The sequence below is a fragment of the Ceratotherium simum genome, chromosome X, assembly GCF_057802395.1.
Source record: "Ceratotherium simum simum isolate JZ-2026a chromosome X, ASM5780239v1, whole genome shotgun sequence".
Lineage (NCBI taxonomy): Eukaryota > Metazoa > Chordata > Mammalia > Perissodactyla > Rhinocerotidae > Ceratotherium > Ceratotherium simum.
In genome coordinates, this window is record NC_141940.1 from 118,640,587 (window position 1) to 118,649,258 (window position 8,672).

Below are 8,672 nucleotides of genomic sequence, written 5' to 3' on the forward strand. Positions count from 1 at the left end.
TCCTACCCCTGCTGGCTTTGTGACCGCATCGAGTTTCTTTCACCTCTCCTGCTCCTGTTCCTGGCTCCTGAAGTGGGTGTTAATGATTCCTCCTCTTGCGGTCTTTGTGAGGACCGCATTGAGTTAGTGCCTGTGAAACACACAGTGCTGGCCACACGGTAAATACTCAATACTTATTACTTCCCTGTCTTTAAAAATTGTGAAAGAGTGCCAGTGGAGGTCCTGGGTATAAAACTTCTTCCAAATATGGAGAATTGTTTCCTGTCAACTCTTGGAATGAATGTGTCGGCTTCTTGACACTTCATTCCCACCTGTCCTTTGCAGGTGTCTCCTGGATAATTTGTGATAGGAGGAACCCATGACTTGTCCATTTGTTCAACAAATATTTGAGTCCTTTCCATTCCAGTTAGCTAAACCATAGTCTCTTTCCTCGGGAACCTGCCTTCTAGGAGCAGGGCAGATAGGTGTGCAGTGATAATAATTGCAATACGTGCACTCCTGGAGGTGTGTGCGGGAGCTGCAAGAGCAGAGAGAGAGATGAGGACAGGGCTCCTCAGCACTAATGACATTTTGGGTCAGATCATTCTTTCTATAAAATTACATACTATGGATGCATATGTATGTACTAAAATTGAGAAACTTGTATGGAAATAATTCATACGCGCCAGCTGCAGAATAATGGTTCTGAGCAGGGAGAGCATTAGAGTGCCATTCAAAAGGGATTTTTCTGTCTCTCTGATGTTTAATTTCCTTATAACAGAAAAGCTATGATAGGAACCCAGCTTTGATGGAGGCCCCCAAATTCATCAAACTCTATTCTGACACAAAATAGTTTATCTTTTACTTAATTTCTAGGGTTAACTGTTATATGAAATGTTTATTTATCAAACATATTGGGCTTACTATGGGCCACACACTCTTCAAGTTGCTTTATAAATATTAGTTTCTTTAGCAATCAACCTATGACAAACCTATGAAGTAGCTATTACAGGTACACAACCTGTTTTCCAAAACCCTTAGGTCAGGTGTGTTTCAGAATTTAGACATCATAGTACTTTGGAAAAGTAAAACAGCATATTGTAGAACTTGTCCCAATGGGCTGGGGCAGCAGCCTGTCATCAAAGACAGTTGTGCAGTAAAATGGAAGAATATTCTAAGTGGGATAAGTAAAGACCATAAATATCCTCAATTCCATTCAGATCAGGTTTTGTCATCAAATCCTTACAATCAAGTCAGACTGGGCTGCCAAACATTATTTTTTAAAAAAACAAAAAAAACCCCACAACTTCCAGTTTCCAGAGCCTTGGGGATTTCAGAAAAGTGGTAAAGGAATATTCCCATTTTGCAGATGAAGAAACTGAAGCACAGAGAAATTAACCAACTTCACCAAGTTCACTTTCAGTGGTGGAAGTGGGTGTCACACCCAGATATTCAGACTCCTAAACTCCCCACTTTTAGCTGCTTCACCCTGCTGAGCTTGGCCTCTACAACCATATTCACAAAATGTATCAAGCACAATGTCTCCAAAGCGCAGCAAAGAATCTGGAGCTGATTATGCCCTCAGCAAGATTCCAGTGTATTCCATGCTGGAGCAAGGGTTAGGTTCTAGTCCTAGCTCTGCTTGAGAATGTGTGACTCTGGATCATGCATTTACACTCTTTGGATTTTAGAACTGAGGCTATAGCAGCAAGAAGAAGAGGGGACACACTTGAGATATTGAGGAAATAGACGATCCATGGCTTGGCGATTTGGAGCCGGTGAGGAAAAGTCTAGGATGGCTTGAGTTTCTGTCTTGGTTGGTGGTTCTAGTCATTGAGGTAAAGGAAACAATGAAAAACAGGTTTGGGAAGAAGGACAATTAATTCTGTTTGGGACCTAGTGAGTTTGAATAGCTCACAGGACATCCAGTGACATCCTGTCAGTCACTGGATATTTGGGTTTGGAACTCAGTAGAGAGGATCTGTGTCAAAAATACAGACTTTTGAGTCCTCAGCATTAGGAAGATGGAAAAGGGGACCATGTATAGACAGGAGGAATAGACCGGTGACAGTGGGGCCCTAAAGGACAATGGCTTTAAAACATCGGTAAAGAGTCTGTGAGGGGAGCTAAGAAGAAATGGCGATGACGAAGAGGAGGAAAACCAGGAGCTAGAGGTGTCTCAAAAGGGAAAATTATAAGTGGACAACCAGACAATATGGTTTCCACTGTGATGCATTAGGAAGTTGACTTCACCACCAATGAAGTATTTTTGCAAATATATATATTAATAGATATAGATAGATATTGAGATTTATATATCTTGAATGTATTGCAAATATTTTTGCAAATATATATATACACCAAAACAAAATCTAATTAAGACTCTACATTTAATTACCAATTTACAGGAAGTTCAAGGAATAGACTAACATGTTAAAAGACTGTGAAGATACAATCAGCCAAATCCAGAATGTGGGAAATTTGATAGGATAGAAAAACCCAGTTTCTTCAATAAATGGACTTTTAAAAGGTGTGTGTTGGAGAAGGGGAGATGGCAGTGGGGAGGGACTGTTATAAGATGTAATGTGTGAACTTTGTATGGATCCTAATTTGAACAAATTAATTATTAAAATTTGGGAAATTTGAATATGGAGGAGCGTTAGAGGATATTAAAGAATTATTAATTTTGGATGGTGTAATAATTGTTTTGTGGTTATGTTTTTAAAAAAAAGTTCCTTTCTGTTAAAGACACTGAACTCTTTACCGTTGAACTCATATGATGTCTGGATTTCTTTTAAAGTATTCCAGTGGCAGAGCATGGGAGAGGTGACAGTTAAAACAAGATCAGCAAAATGTTGAGAATTCTTGAAGCTGGGTAATGGATACATGGAGATTCATTATGCTCTTTTCTCTAGCTTTGTTTATGATTGAAAATTCCATAGTAAATTTTTAGAAAATGAAATGGAATTTGAAGGAAAGAGATTAATAGCCTTGTCACAGAAAGGTCTGGTAAACTAAGAAGAGAAAAGTAGACTTTGGCCTGACATCTAGAAACCATTGTAATCTAAAGACTTTAAAGCAATTTCAGTGGATAGATGGGGAAGAAAACCAAATTTTACATCAAAAGATAATATACTGGAAAAAAAAAAAAAAAGGATTGGGGCATGTCAAAGGGACATGGGAGCCAATCTGAAAGAACTCCCTGGGGTCAAACTGGAACAATTTGAGCAACAAAATATATAACATCGATTGTAACGCAAAGTAGAAAAGAAGGACACACAAGTCCATACTGATAAATGATTAGAATAATGAATGGGGAGAAGAGACAAGTCTTCCTTACAGAAGAATTACGAATAACATCTATAGATACTGCCCCCTCTAGGAGGTGGACCTTATTCTCCCTCCCCCATTGAGTAGGGCTAACCTAGTGACTTACTTCCAAAGAACAGAATGTAGAAAGAGGAAAAGAACAACTTTCAGTGGAGAAACCTGGCAGACACCACATTATCAAAGAGCTCAAGGTTAACATCCCCAGGGATAAGTCCTGTGGATACCATGTGCTACCTGATGTAATGAGAAGGCCACTTCACCTCTACGGTGGTCTCAAACCCATAACCCCAGTCTAATCATGAGAAATCACCAGATAAACCCAAATTGTGGGACAGTCTACAAAATACCTGACCAGTACTCTTCAAAACCCTCAAGGTCGTGAAAAGCAAGGAAAGACAGAAACTGTCACAGAAGAAACTATAAGGAGACATGACAACTCATTGCAATATGGGATCCTAGATTGGATCCCAGAACAGAACAAGGGTATTAGTGGAACAACTGGGGAAATCCAGATAAAGTCTGTAGTTTTATTTAATAGGAATGTGCCAATGTTAATTTCTTAGTTTTGACAAATGTACCATAATTATGTAAAGTGTTAACAATACAGGAAACTAGGTGAAGGTATATAGGAACTCTGTATGATCTTTCCAACTTTTCTATAAATCTAAAATAATTCCAAAATAAAGAGTTTTAAAATAAAAATAGAAATCTAAGATTGATTTTTGCTAATTGTATTTATATCAGTTACTCTCATTCCACCTTTCAAAAGGGAAGATACATTTTTATTTTTCCAAAGACAGATTTTACAAAGCCTTTTTTCTTGTTTTGAGTGCTGTGGAATCTGACACCTCGGACACCGGAATGACAAGACTGAAGGGAAAGGGAAGGAAGGATCCAACCTTTGTTAGGTACCTACGTGTATAGTGCTGGACAGTTTACACACATTACCTTCCTTGTTTCTCTTGACAACCTAATGAAGCATGATCCCCAATTTTCTGATGAAAAAATTGATTCAAAGTAAGAAGAAATAATATGCCTGATGGCTGGGGGTTGGGTGGAAATGAGGAGTGACTGCTAATGAGTGCAGGGTTTCCTTTCGAGGTAATAGAAATGTTTAGGAACTAGATAGAGGTGTTGGTTACACAACACAGTGAATGTCCTAAAAGCCACTCTTAAATGGCTGCCTAACCGCCTTTGCCCTCCTACAATCCATTCTCAACACAGCTCCTACAGAGATGCTTCTAAAACATAAGCCAGATCACATCACTTCTCTGCTTCCATCTCATGTACAATAACAGCTCTAGTCCTTACAGTGGCCTTTAAGGCATGGCAAGATCTGGTCCCCTGTTCAATTTCCTTGCCCACCCTCTCATTTTGCTCCAGCCCCACTGATCTCCTAACTCTTTCTCAGACCTTGCTACTCAGAGTGTGGTCCCTGGACCAGCAGCATCAGCATCAACTGGGAGCTCATTAGGGCCAACCCCGTGGCTTAGCGGTTAAGTGCACGCGCTCTGCTGCTGGCGGCCCGGGTTCGGATCCCGGGCGCGCACCGATGCACCGCTTCTCCGGCCACGCTGAGGCCGCGTCCCACATACAGCAACTAGAAGGATGTGCAACTATGACATACAATTATCTACTGGGGCTTTGGGGGAAAAAATAAATAAAAATTATTAAATTAGGAGCTCATTAGAAATGCACTGTCTCAAGTCCACCCCAGACCTACTGAAGCATAATCTGCATTTTAACAATTGCACATTTTAACCCCAGGGTATTTCTCTACATATCAATGTGGGAAGCAGTGATCCAGAACAGCCTGGCACACTCCTGCCCCAGGACTGTGCATTTGTCATTTCTCTACCTGGACAGCTTTCCCTCTAAGTATCCACATAAATCACTCCCTTCTTCCTTTATTCATACGTGACCTTCACGATGTCCTATTTAAAACTGCAACCCCCTCCACCAGGAAGGCACTCCTTAACCCCTCTGTGGTGTTTATTTCCTCCATAGCACTTATCACCACCTAAAAATGGTGGCCTCAGGGGAGAGGAATCAGGTGTGGAATGATGGGGTACGGGACTACTACTTTTTTGAGTCTAAATCTTGCAGGATTATTTGACTTTTAAATTATGTACCTTCCATTTGTTTTTTTGTTGAGATTTAAAACTGGCAGAGAGTCTGGTTCCACATGTAAGGAGCTTGGGAGTCGCCACTCGATCCTAACGTGTAAAAAGCATTTGAACAGACTGAAAATCAACAAGTCTTCTAGGATCCGTAAGAAAGGGGAGGACACAGAGCAAACCGCTGCCCCCAAGATTGGAGAGACAGGTGACTACAAGGAGTTGTGGCTTACCAGAGCAGAGACTCTCTGGCAGAAACCTCTGTGGGAACCAGTGCCGGGTAGGGAAACCTGAACCGGAACTGAGGAATTGCTGGGGGCTCGGTGTGGTCAACTCTGAGAGTTAAAAACTCCAAGGGTCTCAGTCATAGGGGGGCCCCCACAATATTGTGAGATTTATCTCCAGGAGCTTGACCAGGTTCCCACAGTAAATACTGGAGAACCATCCCCTTGGGTTTCCTTCCAGCAGGGGAGAGGAAAAGGAACCATTTTGAAATAAGACTGAGCACTCTGTTTTTAACAAGGCCTGTCCTCAGGGGAAACTGGTTAACCAGAGCATAAACTGCTGGAGTATTATCAGAGTTTAACTGACCTGAGGGTGGGAAATATCCAACTCCAGCCATCCTGTGCCACCTAAGGGGGGAGAACAAAACTGAGAAGCACTTGTGATGTTCACAGTCCAGAGACACAGGCTCACTAAAGGACAGAGACCTAATCACAGGACCATAGAACGCTTCCCCTCCCTCTACTCCTCACCACCACATTATACCAGACCTAGTTATGTCAGTTCCTTTTACCCCATACATTATGTCTGGCTATCAAGAAAAAATTATAAGGCATACCAAAAGGCAAAAAACACAATTTGAAGAGACAGAGCAACCATCAGAACCAGACATGGCAGGGATGTTGGAATTATCAAATGGGAAATTTAAAACAACTCTGATTAATATGCTAAGGGATCTAATGGAAAAAGTAGACAGCATGCAAGAACAGATGGGCAATGTGAGCAGAGAGAAGGAAATCCTAAAAAGAACCAAAAAGAAATGCTAGAGATCAAAAACACTGTAATAGAAATGAAGAATGCCTTTGATGGGCCTATTAGTAGACTAGACACAGCTAAGGAAAAACATCTCTGAGCTAGGGGATACATCAATAGAACCCTCCAACACCAAAAAGCAGAAAGCAAAGATTGAAAAAAAAAAAAAGAACAAAATATCCAAGGACTGTGGGACAATTACAAAAGGTATAACATACACATAATGGGAATATCAGAAGGAAAAGAAAGAGAGAAAGGAACAGAAGAAATATTTGAAACAATAATGACTGAGAATTTCCCCAAATTAATGTCAGACACCAAACCACTAGATCCAGGAAGCTCAGAGAACACCAAGCAGGATAAATGCCAAAAAAAAAAACTACGCCTAGGCATATCATTTTCTTTTCTTTCCTTTTTTTTTGGGGGGGGGGGAGGAAGATTGGCCCTGAGCTAAGATCTGTGCCCATCTTCCTCTATTTTGTATGTGGGATGCCATCACAACATGGCTTCATGGTGTGTGTGTCTGCACCCAGGATCCGAACGTGTGACCTCCGGGCCACTGAAGCAGAGTGTGCAAACTCAACCATTGCGTCACCGGGCCAGCCCCAGCATGTCATTTTCAAATTACAGAAAATCAGAGATAAAGAAAAAATCCTGAAAGAAGCCAGAGGAAAAAACACCTTACCTATAGAGGAACAAAAATAAGAATTACATCCAAATTCTCTCAGAAACCATGCAAGCAAGAAGAGAGTGAAGTGAAATATTTGAAGTGTTGAGAGAAAACCCCACCAACTTAAATTCTGTACTTGGCGAAATTATCCTTCAAACATGAAGGAGAAATAAAAACTTTCTCAGACAAACAAAAATTGAAGGAATTTGTTGCCAATAGACTTGCCTTGCAAGAAATGTTAACAGAAGTACTTTAGAGAGAAGGGAAATAATATGGGTCAGAAACTCGGATCTGCATGAAGAAAGGAAGAGCACTGGAGAAGAAATAAGTGAAGGTAAAATAAAAACTTCCATTTTTCTTATTCTTTTTCTTTCTCATTTCAAAGTTTAGTTATTTTAATGCAATTTCATTGTTCAAGGTAGTATGGATATGTTAAGTGGTTCATTTCCATCCTGAAGAAAACACAAACAGCTTCTATCTTATGTAATTTTGTCAAATTCAAACAAGACTCTTTGGCCATTTTTTAAAAAAAAAAACATTTTCTTTACATATCTTTTTTTTGTTTTGTTTTGTTTTTGGTGAGGAAGATTAGCCCCAAGCTAACATCTGTTGCAATCCTCCTCTTTTTGGTGAGGAAGATTGGCCCTGGGCTAACAACCGTGCCCATCTTCCTCTACTTTATATGTGGGACGCCACCACAGCATGGCTTGATAAGCGGTACATAGGTCCACATGCAGGATCCGAACCTGTGAACCTGATGCTGCTGAAGCAGAGCATACGAACTTAACCACTACGCCACTGGGCCAGCCCCTTCTTTACATATCTTGATAAGATTTTTGTTCCGGAACATTTTTTTAAACCTTCAAGTAGTTTGGGAACATTTGCCTATTGGGTCATTCCTCTGGGCCCAGCCTTTCAGAGCGTTTATCCCACCTGAATCAAAAATCTCAGTTCTCCCAGCTGGTAGTAGGGCTGCTCGATGGAGGTGATTGTGGAGAAATGAGGAGTGAGCAAGCTTTGTAAACGACTTCTAATTCTCTTCATTAGTATGCTGCGATCCACCCCAGCTTCTGCAAGGTCAGACATGCAAGACAAGTACTTGGCCAAAAAAGCAGGGTTCTAACTAGTGTAAAAATAGATTTTAAATCAAATAGGATCTCTGTAGGAAAGAGAATAAGGTTATGCTTTACATTCCCACTCTTGCTTTCAGATATCTGTATATATAAGTCCAAGGAGGACTTACAGAGTTGCTCTGCCGTAAGTAAAAATTGAGAATATCTGAGTACATTTTTTTGCAAAGTTACAGGTAAGGTTCTTTGGGAAATGCCACAGTGCATCCCACAAAAATGGATGGGGGTTATGATACAGTTGCTGTATTAACAAGTAACATGTAAGACATTTAGGTCAAAGTGGATGAGGCCCAATCATAGGCTAAAAAACAATTCTGAAATGTGATCGTTTGAAAACTTTGGCTAATTATAAAGTAGAAAACAAAACCCATCATTTAACAGTAGGTCTTGTTAACCTATCCAGCTACCTCT